This window comes from Neovison vison, chromosome 2, assembly GCF_020171115.1.
Source record: "Neovison vison isolate M4711 chromosome 2, ASM_NN_V1, whole genome shotgun sequence".
In the NCBI taxonomy this organism is placed as follows: domain Eukaryota; kingdom Metazoa; phylum Chordata; class Mammalia; order Carnivora; family Mustelidae; genus Neogale; species Neogale vison.
The window spans coordinates 79360792-79377763 of NC_058092.1; the positions used below are offsets into that span (position 1 = coordinate 79360792).

General features: G+C 37.0%; 1 protein-coding gene and 1 pseudogene across 1 annotated transcript in view; one reads left to right on the forward strand and one right to left on the reverse strand.

The window, feature by feature from the left end:
* DIPK1A (divergent protein kinase domain 1A) overlaps positions 1 to 16972 on the reverse strand; it is a 128752-nt gene that overhangs the window by 94574 nt on the left and 17206 nt on the right. The window lies entirely within an intron of this gene.
* LOC122900202 lies at positions 4119 to 4991 on the forward strand (annotated as a pseudogene).

Genomic DNA, 16972 nt, shown 5'->3' on the forward strand with positions numbered 1-16972 from the left:
TCTATATCTCCATTGTGTTATTCTGTCTAGGCCATTCCCTCAAGTAGAAATGTAAACTGTTTTCTTATTTGAAGTTCTAAAAATATATTAGAAGAAGCTTTTCCACATTAGGGAACATATATATGCCATTTTTAAATTGAAAATGAAAAAGAAATTTTGTGTGACTTTGTAGTTGGTTAAAGCATTTATCATTATACAACATGACACTTTCTATATTCAATATGACAGACTTTAAAAATAACTGGCCTATCAATTTTGAGAAATCTTTATGTAATGGGTATAGTAGCAGATGCCAATAAGAAAAAATACATTGATTTTTCCAAGGTAGCCATAAACATAAACAAATAGACAGTTTGAAGGGAGAAACTGGCCATGTCACTAATCTGAATTCAAAAAGTTCTTGAAATAGGCAAGCACACAACATAGATGGTCATAATGTGCTTTTTATTTTATTTTTTTTTAAGATTTTATTTATTTATTTGACAGAGATCACAAGTAGGCAGAGAGGCAAGCAGAGAGAGAGAGGGAAGCAGGCTCCCCGCTGAGCAGAGAACAGGATGTGGGGCTCGATCCCAGGACCCCGGGATCATGACCCGAGCTGAAAGCAGAGGCTTTAACCCACTGAGCCACCCAGGCGCCCCCATAATGTGCTTTTTAAAAGCCATTCAAAAGTTTATTAATTTTTGGATATTGTAACATTTTATGAGGAAGCTAAAGCATTCCTCTTTTATTACTGAAAATATTGTTACTAGGGAGGTAAGAAAGAACTTTCTTTTTTTTTTTTTTAAAGATTTTATTTATTTATTTGACAGAGAGAGATCACAAGTAGGCAGAGAGGCAGGCAGAGAGAGAGAGAGAGAGAGAGAGAGGAGGAAGCAGGCTCCCTGCTGAGCAGAGAGGCCAGTGCGGGACTCGATCCCAGGACTCTGAGATCATGACCTGAGCTGAAGGCAGCGGCTTAACCCACTGAGCCACCCAGGTGCCCAAGAAAGAACTTTCTTATCAACCACCATTATCATCTCACCAGTAAATGAAAATAATAAGGCTAATAAAGACAAAGGGCTTGATATAAGGCAAATCACAGGCTTGAAACGCTAAAGCATATTACTCATCTTAATATATTATAACATTAGAATTCTTATCACTTTTCTTTAAGTTCAAAATCACTTCAATAAAAACATTTGCTAAATAACACATCTATAACTCAGTACTATCATTTCGTATGGTTAATTTCTATCACCTTTGGGGAGGGAAGTCTACGTAACATAATGACTTTCAAATTTATTTGGTAGATAAAGCTATGGGCCACTTTTATATTAGTCTGATTTAATGGGATCTATTTAAGGTTAATTAATCCTCAGAGATATAAATTCCTTAATAAAGCAGTCAGCAGTATTTTAAAATATTAACCAAAATATTCATAAATCATGTTTAAGCAATCCATTAGCAAGACCAAAATACCTTACTTTCTGCTTCTATTTGCAGCTTTCAAAGCATAACTCTGCTTCCCTACCTTCCCAAACACCCCCTTGTATTCCATAACCCTTTCCCTCACATTCCATTCCCCTCCCAAATAGGAAACAATCAGATTAATTTATATCTATCAAGTGACTGCAGTTAATTTACACTATAACATTAGCTAAGCCCAAAGTACTGGTGTATATTAAGTCAGCTAATGGTGAGATGGAAGGTTTAACCCCCTACTTAAGACTGGGACATCATCAAACATAAAAAGAGTTTTTCTTTTGGGGATGTAGAAACAGGAAGTCTGAAATCATGCATTATCTAATGGTTGTAGTCATTTTAGGATAATGAATATCCCTTGTCCCTCTGCCCTCCCTAACACAGACTGCTAAAAACACAACCCTCCCCTGCCTCACTTTCCTTTTTTCTCTTGCCTATGTAAAATGCAGCAACTGAACACAACTGTACTAATTCAAAAAATAGGCATTAAAGGCCAATGAAAGCATCTAAACACAGCACAACTCTTCTTCCTTTTTAATCCCATCCTTAACTGGCAGTTCCCAGGTTCTTTAATATTTATTTTAACTACCTCTGGCAATTAAGATTTTGACTTCTTTTTTTTTTTTAATGATTTATTTATTTGAAAGAAAGAGAGAACCTGAGTAGGAGGGGTAGAGGGAAAGGGAGAGGAAATCTCAAGCAGACTCCACACTGAGCCTGGAGCCCAATGCGGAGCTCCATCCCATGACCCTGAAACCACAACCTGACCCGAAATCAACAGTCAGATGCTTAACCTACTGCACCACCCAGGAGCCCCAGACTCTGATTTCTTTTAAAATACAGTTTTGGAATATAACCCTTCATCAATGGCTACATTATTGAAATATGGCTTTTTTACTTGCAGAACCCCAAGAAAATTTTGAAAACCTTACATCTCCTCACACATTCTTAAGCTGACATCTAAAATTTTTCACCGTAAGTTTAAGTAGTAGGAAAGGAGTAATTTCTAACATATTGTAAATATCACTATTTTATTTTATTTATTTTTTTTAAAGATTTTATTTATTTTATTTGACAGAGAGAGAGATCACAAGTAGGCAGAGAGGCAGGCAGAGACAGAGGGGGAAGCAGGCTCCCTGCTGAGCAGAGAGCCCGATGCGGGGCTCGATCCCAGGACACTGAGATCATGACCTGAGCCAAAGGCAGCGGCTTAATCCACTGAGCCACCCAGGTGCCCCAATATCACTATTTTAAAGTAAAGCTGTTGTATCACTCTTATCATCCTATCATGAAGGCCCTGCCTTTTGACATCATCTAACTCTAATTATCTCTCAAAGGCCACATCTCCAAATACCCACAGATTTGGGGGTTAGGACTTCAACGTATGGACTGGGGGCAGGGCACAATTCAGCCTACAGCAACAAGTTTTCATTTGTCTGGGATAAAGGCCCAAGGATTTAACTGCTGGGTTATATAGTAGTTGCATGGTTAGTTTTTTAAGAAACTGCCAAACTATTTTCCAGAGTGGCTATATAATTTTATATTTCCACCATCAATGTATAAATGATATAGCTTCTCTGCATCCTTGCCAGCATTTGGTGTTGTCAATATTTTTTATTTTAGCTATTCCAGTGATATCTTGTTGTAATTTTAATTTGCATTTCCCTAATGGCTAATGAGGTTGAACATCTTTTCATGTGCTTATTTGCCAGCTGTGCATCCTCTTCAGTAAAAGGTCTGTGCATGTATTTTTCCCATTTTCTAACTGGATTGTCTTTTACAGTTTTGAGAGTTCTTTATATATTCTAGATACTAGTTCTTTGTCAGATATGTGGCTTGCAAACATTTTTTTTTCTCCATCTGTAGCCTGTCTTTGCATCCTCTTAACAAGGTCATGCAAAGTAGAAGATTTTAATTTTGATGAGATACAATTTATCAATTTTTCCTTTTATGGATCATGTTTTTGGTATCAAGTCTAAGAATCTTTTGCCTAGTTGTAGACCCCAAATATTTTTTTCACTTTTTTCTAGAAGTTTTATAGTTTTATGTTTTCCATTTATGTCTATGATATATTTTGAGTTCATTTTATATAAGATTTAGGTAAAGTTTGGTTTTTTTGATTTGTTTTGTTTTGTTTTGCCAATGGATATCTAATTGCTTCAGCACCACTCATTAAAAAGCTATTTCTCCTCCTCTTGAATTGCTTTTAGGTTCTTTGTAAAAAATTAGGCATATTTTATGTGACTCCATTCCTGGGTTCCCTAAGTTACTTCAATGATCTGTGTTTATCTCTCCACTAGTATCACACTATCTTGATTAATGAGGCCATATAGTAAGCTTTAACAAAGGCTTGAGAAAAGGTGATTCCTCCAATACAAATTATCTCTAATGTAATGTATTTTATGTTTGAAAGTCTTTTACTGACAGTGTTACATTTTTCCTCAACAAAAAATCTGTCTATAAATTAAAAATAAATTTCTCTTTATTTTCTATAATAAAAGACTTCAAGTGTTAAACCAATTTTTTCTGGTTTGAGTTTTTGTTACAATTATTATTACTAACCAATTAAAATATAAATATACTGTAAATTTTGATTTTAAAGATTCTTAAACATAATAAGGAAAACTACATAAAGGAGATGGGTGTGAGGGGAAGTCAGGTGGTCACTGCCATCATGCCACCACCACCTGGTTTGTTGCCAGAAGGAAAATGGCGGATCTGGAAAAGCAGTTGTCTAATGAGGAGAAGGTGTACAGAGCAGCAAAATTCATTATTCATGCCCCTCCTGGAGAGTTTAATGAGGTGTTTAATGATGTTTGGCTGCCATTTAATAATGATAATCTTCTTAGAGAAGGAGAAGCTCATGCATTTGCACAGTATAACTTGGACCAGTTTATTCCAGAAAAATTGAAGATTATAAAGATCAGATATTGATAACATTACATGGCAACTTGGGAAATGGAAAGTTTTTGGATTCCCAAAACAGAATCTCTTTCAAATTTGATCATTTAAGAAAGGAAGCAACTGATCCAAGACCATATGAAAGAGAAAGTGTGTTGAAACATGGAGAACTTCTGTAGAGACTGTTCTGTTAGTGTATACAAAAGAACACTATCCAAATGGGGTCTGCACTGATATATGGCCCAAAAAAAAAAAAAAAAAAAAGATGGATAGCAAAGCACTGTTGCATGCAGAGAAAGCTATCAGTTCCAAGGAAAAAACTTTTGGAACCATCACTGGAGGTCAAAGTGGAAGTCTCCAATCACTTTTTTAACCACTCAGGCTCAGGTGGTTGGCATCTTGAAAATTCAGGTTCATTATTATGAAGATAGTAATGTTCAGTTAGTGAGTCATAAAGATATACAAGATTTCCTAACAGCATCTACTGAAGCACAAACAGCAAAAGAATTTATAAAGATTATAGAAGCTGCAGAAAATGAATAGTAGACCACTACCAGTGAGAATTACCAGATGATGTCAGACACTACTTTTAAAGCTTTACCTTGACAGTTGCCAATTACATGACTAAGATTGATTGGAACAAGATCCTTAGCTACAGGACTGGCAAGGAAATGCAGAATGCACAAGATGAACATTGTATGACCAGATCATTGAGTGTCTGCTCTTTAAGAAAAATCATTACAAAAGTATTCAAAACTGTCAAACTACCCAATCAGGTGAGCTGTTGCCACTTAAAATCACTGTAATTAATTAGTTTGGTTAGAGCACAGAGCTTAGCTAATTTACCATTATTTTTCATTTCTTTTGTTCAAAGAGGATTACAAATAAGTTCAATTTAAGTGTCTTTTACTTTCTCTTATACCTTTCTTTCTTACAAGTAAGAGATGATTCTTCTAGTTTAATGTTAAAAGTTTTGAAGTGTTTCAAAAATAGTTTACTTATCATGACCCTGAAATTGTTTATGAAATGGGTAACTTCTGCTATTTGCCCAGCAATTTTTAATGGGATCAATAATGGACATTCTAGTTTAAGGTGGTTGATGGATTTAGTCATATATGCTGCTGAAGAAATTTGTCTCCATTTCCCCCCTCACCTTTTCCATTTATGTTAAATTGAGAGTAGAGGGAAAGCATTTTCTGTATCAATTATGTATCAGAAAGGGTTTTTAGCTAGCTTAGGGTTTAAATAAACTTTTTAAAAACAAGGCCAAGATGGGAGATGCATAATGGCGGAGGAGTAGCAGACTGAAATGACATCAAGTCGCAGGAGTTCAGCTAGATAGTGATCAACCATTTTGAACACCTACAAACTCAACAGGAGATCAAAGAGAAGAGCAGCCATTCTAGGAACAGAAAATCAACCACTTTCCAAAAGAGCTCTACGGAAAGCATTCAAGGAACAAAAACCCCCGAGAGCAAACTCGAGCAGATTTCTTAGCCTGGCCCTGGCAAGGGCAGTGCAATTCCACCTTGGGCAAAGACGTTTGAGAATCACTACAACAGGCCCCTCCTCCAGAAGATCAGCAAGAACATCCAGCCAAGTCCAAGCTCACTGATCAAGGAGAACAGCGGATCTCCAGAGCGGGGGAAAGCAAAGGCAAGGAATTAATTCATGGCTTTCTTCCCATGATCCTTTAGTCTTGCAAAGTTAATTAAATGTTTTAAATTTCATTTTTTTTCCTTATTCTAATATTTTAACTCTTCCTCTTTCCTCTTTCAACATTTTTTAACTAGTTTATCTTAACAATACTTTTTAAAAAAAATCCTTTTAAACCTTCATTATTTTTTTTTAAAGATTTTATTTATTTATTTGACAGACAGAGACCACAAGTAGGCAGAGAGGCAGGCAGAGAGAGAGGAGGAAGCAGGCTCCCTGCTGAGCAGAGAGCTCGATGCCGGGCTCGATCCCAGGACCCTGAGATCATGACCCGAGCCAAAGGCAGAGGTTTTAACCCATTGAGCCACCCAGGTGCCCCTAAACCTTCATTATTACAGTCATAATTTATCCTTCATTGTATTTAAACTTATTTTTTGAATACACGTGAGGGGTTTTTTTCTAAAAAATTTTGGGATACAATTTCTTCTAATAGATCAAAATATACCCTACATCTAGCACCGGGCTTTGGTCTAGTCTCCAGCCTGAGCACATTCTCCCCTTTTTTTTTTTTTTTTCACTCTTCTTTCTTTTTCTAACTTACCAATTTCTTTTTTAGAATTTTTGTTTTAATTTTCATCTTTATAGTCATATTCCATCCTTTCATCATGTTTACCCTTATTTTTGTATACATATAAGTTTTTTCTTTAAAATTTTGGGAGGTAATTTTTCTAAGAGACCAAAATACATCCAAAATCAAGTGGGTGTCTCTGTTCTATTCACCAGTCTAATATATATTTATTTCTTTTTAATTTCTTTTTATTCCCTTTCTTCTCCCCCTCGTTTTGGGTCTCTTCTGATTTGATTAGTGTACATTTTTCTGGAGTCTTTGCCACCCTTTTAGTATTTTATTCTGCCATTCATATATTTTTATCTGGATAAAATGACAAGGCAGAAAAACCCACCACAGAAAAAAGAACAAGAGGCAGTACCAATGGCTAGGGACTTAATCAATACAGACATTGGTAATACGTCAGTTCTAGAGTTCAGAATGACGATTCTCAAGGTGCTAGCTGGGTTTGAAAAAGGCATGGAGGATATTAGAGAAACCCTGTCTGGAGAAATAAAATCCCTTTCTGGAGAAATAAAAGAACTAAAATCTAACCAAGTTGAAATCAAAAAAGGTATTAATGAGCTGCAATCAAGAATGGAGGCTCTTGGGACGCCTGGGTGGCTCAGTTGGTTGGACGACTGCCTCCGGCTCAGGGCGTGATCCTGGAGTCCCGGGATCGAGTCCCGCATCAGGCTCCCAGCTCCATGGGGAGTCTGCTTCGCTCTCTGACCTTCTCCTCGCTCATTCTCTCTCTCACTGTCTCTCTCTCTCAAATAAATTAAAAAAAAAATCTTTAAAAATAGAATGGAGGCTCTTACTGCTAGGATAAATGAGGGAAAAGAGAGAATTAGTGATATAGAAGACCAAATGACAGGGAATAAAGAAGCTTAGCAAAAGAGAGACAAACAACTACTGGACCACGAGGGAAGAATTTGAGAGATAAGTGAAATAATATTAGAGAAGAATATAAGATGAAACAATATTAGAATAATTGGGATTCCAGAAGAAAGAGAGTGAGGGGCAGAATGTATATTAGAGCAAATTATAATAGAGAATTTCCCTAATATGGCAAAGGGAACAAGCATCAAAATCCAGGAGGCACAGAGAATCCCCCTCAAAATCAATAAAAATAGGTCCACACTCCATCATCTAATAGTGAAATTTACTAGTCTTTGTGACGAATAGAAAATCCTGAAAGCAGCTTTGGACAAGAAGTCTGTAACATACAATGGTAGAAATATTAGATTGGCAGCAGACTTATCCACAGAGACCTGGCAGGCCAGAAAGAACTGGCATGATATATTCAGAGCACTAAATGAGAAAAATATGCAGCCAAGAATACTATATCCAGCTAGGCTATCATTGAAAACAGGAGAGATTTAAAAAAAAAAAAAAGCTTCCAGGACAAACAAAAATTAAAAGAATTTGCAAACACCAAAACAGCCCTACAGGAAATATTGAAAGGGGTCCTCTAAGCAAAGAGAGAGCCTAAAAGTAGTAGACCAGAAAGGAACAGAGACAATACAGAGTAACAATCACCTTACAGGCAATACAATGTCACCAAATTCAGATCTTTCAATAGTTACCCTGAATGTAAATGGGCTAAATGCCCCAATCAAAAGACACAGGGTATCAGAATAGATAAAAAAACAAAACCCATCAATATGCTGTCTATAAGAAACTCATTTTAGACCCAAAGACACCTCCAGATTTAAAGTGAGGGGGTGGAAAATAATCTACCATGCTAATGGACATCAAAAGAAAGCTGGGGTGGCAATCCTTATATTAGATAAATTAGATTTTAAGCCAAAGACAATAATAAGAAATGAGGAAGGACACTATATCATTCTCAAAGGATCAGCCCCACAAGAAGATCTAACAATTTTAAATATCTATGCCCCTAACATGCGAGCAGTCAACTATATAAACCATTTAATAACAAAATCAAACACATCAACAATAATACAATAATAATAGGGGATTTTAACACCCTCCTCACTAAAATGGACAGATCATCCAAGCAAAAGATCAACAAGGAAATAAAGGCCTTAAATGACACAATGGACAAGATGGATATCACAGATATATTCATAATATTCCCTCCCAAAGCAACAGAATACACATTCTTCTCTAGAGCACATGGAACATTCTCCAGAATAGACCACATCTTGGGTCACAAATCAGGTGTCAACTGGTACCAAAAGACTGGGATCATTCCCTGCATATTTTCAGACCACAATGCTCTAAAGCTAGAACTCAATCACAAGAGGAAAGTTGGAAAGAACTCAAATAAATGGAGGTTAAAGAGCATCCTACTAAAGAATGAATGGGTCAACCAGGAAATTAAAGAAGAACTGAAAAAATTCATAGAAACAAATGAAAATGAAAACACAACTGTTCAAAATTTGTGGGACGCAGCCAAGATGATCCTGAGAGGAAAGTATATAGCGATACAAGCCTTTCTCAAGAAACAAGAAATGTCTCAAGTACACAACCTAACCCTACACCTAAAGGAGCTGGAGAAAAAACAAGAAAGAAACCCTAAACCCAGCAGGAGAATAGAAATAATAAACATCAGAGCAGAAAACAATGAAATAGAAACCAAAAGAACAGTAGAACAGATCAACAAACTAGGAGCTGGTTCTTTGAAAGAATTAATAAGATTGATAAAGCCCTGGCCAGACTTATCAAAAAGAAAAGAAAAAGGACCCAAATTAATAAAATCATGAATGAAAGAACATATTATAAGAACATATTATGAGCAACTATACACCAGCAAATTTGACAATCTGGAAGAAAAGGATACATTCCTAGAGACATATAAACTACCACAACTGAACCAGGAAGAAATAGAAAACCTGAACAGACCCCTAACCAGTAAGGAGACTGAAGCAGTCATCAAAAATCTCCCAACAAACCAAGAGCCCAGGGCCAGAGGGCTTCCCAGGGGAATTCTACCAAGCATTTAAAGAAGAATTAATACCTATTCTGAAACTGTTCCAAAAAATAGAAATTGAAGGAAAACTCATTTTAGGAGGCCAGAATTACCTTGATCCCAAAACCAGACAAAGACCCCATCAGACTGATACTTACAGACCAGTATCCTTGATAAACACAGATGCAAAAATTCTCACCAAAATACTAGACAATAGGATCCAACAGCACATTAAAAGAATTATTCACCATGACCAAGTGGGATTTATTCCAGGGCTGCAAGGTTGGTTCAACATCCACAAATCAGTCAATGTAATACAATACGTTAATAAAAGAAAGAACAAGAACCATATGATACTCTCAATAGATGCTGAAAGAGCATTTGCCAAAGTACAGCATCCTTTCTTCATCAAAACTCTTCAAAGTGTAGGGATAGAGGGTACATACCTCAATCTCATCAAAGCCATCTATGAAAAACCCAAAGCCAATATCATTCTCAATGAGGAAAAACTGAGTTTTTCTGCTAAGATCAGGAACATGGCAAGGATGTCCACTATCACCACTGCTATTCAACATAGTACTATTAGTCCTAGCCTCAGAAATCAGACAACAAAAAGAAATAAAGCATCCGAATCGGCAAAGAAGTCAAACTCTCACTCTTTGCTGATGATATACTATATGTGGAAAACCCAAAAGACTCCCCTCCAAAACTGCTAGAACTTTTACAGGAATTCAGTAAAGTGTCAGTGATAAAATCAATGCACAAAAATCAGTTGCATTAAAAAAAAAATCAGTTGCATTTCTATACACCAATAACAAGACAGAAGGAAGAGAAATTAAGGAGTCAATCCCATTTACAGTGGCATCCAAAACCACAAGATACCTAGGAATAAACCTATCAAAGAGGCAAAGAATCTGTACTCAGAAAAAAAAAAATCTGTACTCAGAAAACTATAAAGTACTCATGAAAGAAATTGAGGAAGACACAAAGAAATGGAAAAGTATTCCATGCTCATGGGTTAGAAGAACAAATATTGTGAAAATGTCTATTCTACTTAAAGTAACTTACGCATTTAATAATGCAATCTCTTTCAAAACACCATCAATTTTTTCAAAGAAATGGAACAAATTATCCTAAAATTTATATGGAACCAGAAAAGATCCCAAATAGCCAGAGGAATGTTGAGGAAAAAAGTCAAAGTTGGTGGCATCACAATTCCAGAATTCAAGCTCTATTACAAAGCTATAATCATCAAGACAGCATGGTACTGGCACAAAAACAGACACATAGATCAATGGAACTGAATAGAGAGCCCAGAAATAGACCCTCAGCTCTATGGGCAACTAATCTTTGACAAAGCAGGAAAGAATGTCCAATGGAAAAAGACAGTCTCTTCAAAAAATGGTGTTGGGAAAACTGGACAGCCACATGCAGAGAAATGAAACCGGACCATTTCCTTACAATGCACACAAAAATAGACTTAAAATGGATGAAAGACCTCAATGTGAGACAAGAGTCCATCAAAATCCTTGAGGAGAACACAGGCAGCATGCATCAACTTCTTCCTAAAAATGCTGCCAAAAGCAAGGGAAACAAGGGCAAAAATGAACTACTGTGACTTCATCAAGATCAAAGCTTTTGCACAGCAAAGGAAACACTCAACAAAACCAAGAGACTACTGACAGAATTGGAGTAGATATTTGCAAACGACATATTAGTAAATGGCTAGTATCCAAAATCTATAAAGAACATACCAAACTCAACACCCAAAGAACAAATAATTCAATCAAGAAATGGGCAGAAGACATGAACAGACATTTCTGCAAAGAAGACATCCAGATGGCCAAGAGACACATGAAAAAGTGCTCCACATTACTCGGCATCAGGGAAATACAAATCAAAACCATAATGAAATACCACCTCACACCAGTCAGAATGGCTAAAATTAACAAGCTAGGAAACGACAGATGCTGGCGGGGAAAGGGAAACCCTCCTACATTGTTGGTGGGAATGCAAGCTGGTGCAGCCACTCTGGAAAACAGCATGGAGGTTCCTCAAAAAGTTGAAAATAGAGCTGCCCTATGACCCAGTAATTGAACTATTGGGTATTTACCCTGAAGATACAATTGTAATTGTACAATTACATCTGTATCTGAATACAATTGTAATCAGAAAGGGCACATGCACCCAAATGTTTATAGCAGCAATGTCCACAATAGCCAAACTATGGGAAGAACCTAGATGTCCATCAACAGATGAATGGATACAGAAGATGTGGTATGTATATATATATACACACACACACACACACACACATACACACACACAATGGAATGCTATTATGCTAAGTGAAATAAGTCAATCAAAGAAAGACAATTATCATATGATCTCCCGACATGAGGAATTTGAGATCAGAGTGGGAGGCTTGAGGGGTAGGGAAGGAAAAAATGGGATTGGGAGGGAAACAAACCATAAAAGACTCTTAATCTCACAAAACAAACTGAGGTTTGCTGAGGGGAGGGAAGGTGTGGAGAGGGTGGCTGCGTTGTGGACAATGGGGAGGATATGTGATATGGTGACTGCTGTGAAGTGTGTAAGCCTGACAATTCACAGACCTGTACCGCTGGGGCAAATAATACATTACATGTTAGTTTAAAAAATAATAATAATAAAAATAAAAACAAGGCCAATATCCAGTGCTGCTTTGAGATTCTGAAATTAAGTTAAGATACTTATTTCAGAAACACATTCAATGCTTTTTTTTTCTTGTGACAGTTACACAAATTAGCTTGAATTCCATATGTCCCTGAGTTATTTTTATCATAGAGCCTCAAAGGTATTATAACATGGTATATTACAATATATAAAATCCTGAACTCATAAAAAATTAAGTTAAAAAATTAAAAAAGAGATGGGTGAGATTTTTCTTCTTCAATTAGTTCACAATTCCATGCAGTGACTATTATTTATCATCAGAATGATAGTGTTCGGCACCAATTCTATCCCTACTCTTAGTTTTCATAAAGTTAAATGGTGAGAAACTGGTTTCGCATAAATGAGAAGAGGAGAAAGGAAGTCTTGTTAGAGCAATTATTTCTCCATTCTTTAAAATTTTTTGAACGATGTTTGAAAAAATATAACAGTAATATACCATAAAAATATACCTATTAGTATATTACCTAATCAGCAAACAAATCAATTAGGTTCTTCTCTCAGTTTTGTGAGAGCAAAAAAGTGGAGACTATTTGAATTGCAAAAGGAACTTTTATCTATCATTATGTGAGTTGGTGTCACTTAGTCATCCACTATCTTCACACTGACACCAATCTTTTCAATTTTGCCCTTTGGCGCCCTGGGGTTTTTACATCCAGGGACCTTTGTGAGATCTGATATAGAGCAGTACACTTTTCTTTCTTAATGGTATGAGAAGGGCAACAGTGAATGAGAAGGAGGAGAGCAGACCTTGCACCTCCATCATAAACACATTCTCAGGCAGAACAATGTTAGGAAAAGTACGTGGGGAATTTAAAGATCTACAGACTGGCTCCCTCCAACCATCTATGCCCCATACTCCTTGAAAAGTGTACCCAATTTAAAGAAAGAAGGGAGGTGCATCTGCCATCCACAGGATCAACACCAGCACAGGGAGTCCACGGAAGTAAGCAGTAAATGCTTTTTGATGAGAGAAACTGCAAGAGCAAAATGACAGGTACCGAAATAGCAACATGATATATCAAAAGAAGAACCCCACTTAAAAGCTAAGAATCAGACTGAAGCAAATTAAGCTGTTGCTTAAAGCATAATAATTAAGGCCTTTACATTTACCAAACTGCTCTGCTAGCACAGAATAAAAAGGCTTGTTTACCCCTCCTCTGTCCTAGGGGAATAAATTATCTCATAAACCTTTAATTCACCCCAAGTGCCATTTAAAAGCTAAGAAATGTTTAAGCAATTCATTGCATTAATATAAAAATCTTTACAGGACAGAAGTACGATCAAAACCAAAGGGTAGGAAGCACTGAGTAGTGGAAAGGATAGGCTGTCTGATGGTAGTGCCCAGATCCCAGTTTTTGCCCGGCTGTCCCCTGCTCTTTAGTCAGATCTCAGATAACCAACCCTTCAACAGCAAGGTTCTCCAACCAGTTGGCCAAACAGATGTCCCGACACTCATTAGCAGGTCACCTATTTTAAGTATTTATTGTCCACGGAGATGCCCGATGCTTTTTTTGCTTATATTTAAAATTCATTTATTACTTATCCATCAGTGCCAAAACAACTCCCAAAACTTCCCAAAGCAACCTGTGAATTCTAGGAGAGCAGAGATCTACCAAGCCACTGCTTTAAGTTCAGCCCTTACCTAATGCAGACCAGCTAACATTCTCGTTGACAACAGCCTATAGATATCAGGCACAAAACTGATGCTAATTCTAACACTCTCATCTTTAACTGAGCAGTTTTTTCTCTTTTTTAACTAAAATAAACTGTTGCTATTATACACTATTTTCTGAAAAATTGTGCCATTAGATCTTTATCTCTCTGAAGTTATTTGCTCTAATTCTCTTGCCTTACATTACTGAAATAATTTATCAATTGTGCAATGCTTAAGTAGACACTGCAGCCATGAAGTTAAACAGGGTAGGTAAATATTCATAAGGGAGACAGTTTAACATTCATATCAGGACTTTTAGTTCAAGATGGTAGGTTGAGGATGTGCATTTACTACCCAAAGCTTACAAAACCACAGGCAAATAAGGGAGACAAAAGAGGCAACAAACCTATAATAACAAAAGGAAAGAGAAGTGAAGGGGTTCACCAGTGGATGAAGGATACAACAAATTTCTTTTTTTTTTTTTTTTTGGATACAACAAAATTCTAAAATTCAAAAAACAGATGGAATTGTGGTGATGGAGGAGACACGCATAGAAATACACAGCCACAAGCTGAACTAAGAGGAGCTGGAAGTCAAAATGCTTGCTGGAATGCTAGAAGGAATCCAGACAGCCAATCTGCTCAGGGACACCTGATGGCTCTGGGCTCCAGGCCAGCAGGTACAAGGGAGGAGAGAAGGGGAAAGTGGGGCTAAAGACAGTGGGAATAATTAAAGATCTATACTTGAAACTACGCTGGCTGGCATCCCCATCTGCTTCCCCCACCCCCACACAGATCACAGGCAGCCTGGCATTAACCCTCGATCCAAAAGCCAGATCGCTAAAAGAACAAATGACCTGGAGAAAGCCAAGGCATCTAGTGGAAGTACAGTCTACCCATAGCAGAGCATTCCTCTAGCACAAAGGCACAGTCTAAGAACAGGCCCAGAGCAAGCAGGCCAGCTAAGTCATCTCGCTCTACACTGGGGCTCAGTCAGCCATTCACACAGGTGACAGGTCTAGGGGGAAAGAGACCAGCTTTTTAAATGGCATAGAAAATGCACACCAGTTCCTCAGTCCTTCTTTCTAAAATATGAATAGACAACCAGGGACTACCAGGCACATGGGGAAAATGAGCAGCATGAGAAACTACTAAGAAAAACATACAGAAAAACTAACAGGAAAAAGAATCTTGAGGGGAACAAATATACTTAAGGGATGTAAGACAAACATTAAAAAAAAACTACTATAATCAAAAGATTCAAGAGGGTATTGCACCCATATAAAATAATAGGAAACCACAAAAAAGGAACAAAGAACTTGGAAGAACTCTTTAAAATTTAAAATTCTTGGAATTTAAAGAGTGATTAGAAAAGGAAATTAAATCAACAGATGATCTGGAAAACAAAATTGAGAAGCACAGAATGAGAGCATATGGATTAAAAAAAATGGAAATAATAAAGAGACCATAAGAGATGTAAAGAGCCAACCCAAGAACAGGAAAAAAGAGTGGGGAAAACTATTCAATAATAATAGAATTTGCCAGAGCTGAAGAAAGACCCAAGTCTTAAGATTAAAAGGGCTCAGTGAGTGCTCAGTACAACTAACGGATAAAAGATCCACATCTAAACATTTCCTCACAGAATTCCAAAACAAGTATAAAAAGGAGACCCTGAACAGGGAATGCAGGTCACCCAGAAAGGACTGACAAATTGCTTCTTGTCAGCAATAGAGGATGTTAGAAAACAATGGAACTACGTCTTCCCATTTTCTAAAGGAAATTATTTTCAGCTCCGAATGCTACACCCAAGTCAACTACAAACCAGTATGAAGGTACAACTTAGTTTTAGAGAGGACTCAGAAAGTTTATTTCCTACATATCCTTGTAAAGAACTCATTTCAGGATACATTCCAGTAAAAGGATGGAATAAATCAGGACAATGTAAGTGGATCCTGTGGGAGACACAAGATCCTAAGAACAGTGACTCCAACCCAGGAGAAGAGTAGATGGAAACCCTTGGAAGACAGCTGTGCAGTGGCCTAGGAAAGCATGTGGGTACAAAGGGGGATTCCACAGAACAGAAAATACAACTGAGAGTAAAGAAGTGAGAGGCCATGTCAAAGATATATTATATCTGAAGAAGTAGATGGGGAGGAGGAGGAAGAAGAAGAAAAAGAAAGGCAATTAGAAACTCCCTGGGGGGATAAAAGGCACAAAAAAGCTACATTTTGAATATGAAGCAAGCTTACAAGTACCCTGATTATAAGGAGTTAATGGAGTATGAGAAAAGAGGATATAGTTGTTATTGATCCCAGAATCTTCAGAGTCCAGGGTTCATTAACCCAGCCCTAGAAGGAAGAAATGTAATCCCAGCACACAAAATGGCTCTGCACTAAATATTTATAGAATCATATTTTAGGGGATACTATAAATAGAGATGCTCTTCATCTTAGGCCAGAACTAACTTTGATACTTGGGCTTCAAGACATAAATTTCGGGATCCTAAAAGAAAGACTGGCCAAAAGTGTTTCACTCTAATTTTCTATAAATGTGGCACCAAATGATAGCCAGTTCCTACCTGTACTACTCTCCCTCAAGATGATAGCTGTTTTCATTATTCAAATGGTCCAGCACTCCAGAACTAGCTCACTTTACTTGGATTTGGGGGCAGATGTCAGAAGAAATGTCTGCTTCCTATAGCTGAGCAGGTAATGATCCAGAAAAATAAGGTATATTGACTGCTCAGGGAAGAAATTGTGGCCTGTGGTAATCACAAATTATAACTCTTGTTACTTCATTACAGATCCCAAAGGCTAGGCTTTGAATTTTTATTCTTTGATTAGAATATTAAAAACTAAGCAAGCATGATTTCTAAGCAAAAAGAACTTTTTATAGGGAATGTGCAAACATCACATGTTCTCTTTCCTACTGACAGAAATATGATTTAGCTTCTGGAAAAGGACAAAGCCTTGCAGTAATCTGCTTAATAACAAAAGGCATTTGTCCTTGTCTGTTAATTCTACCTGCTTTCCTGACAA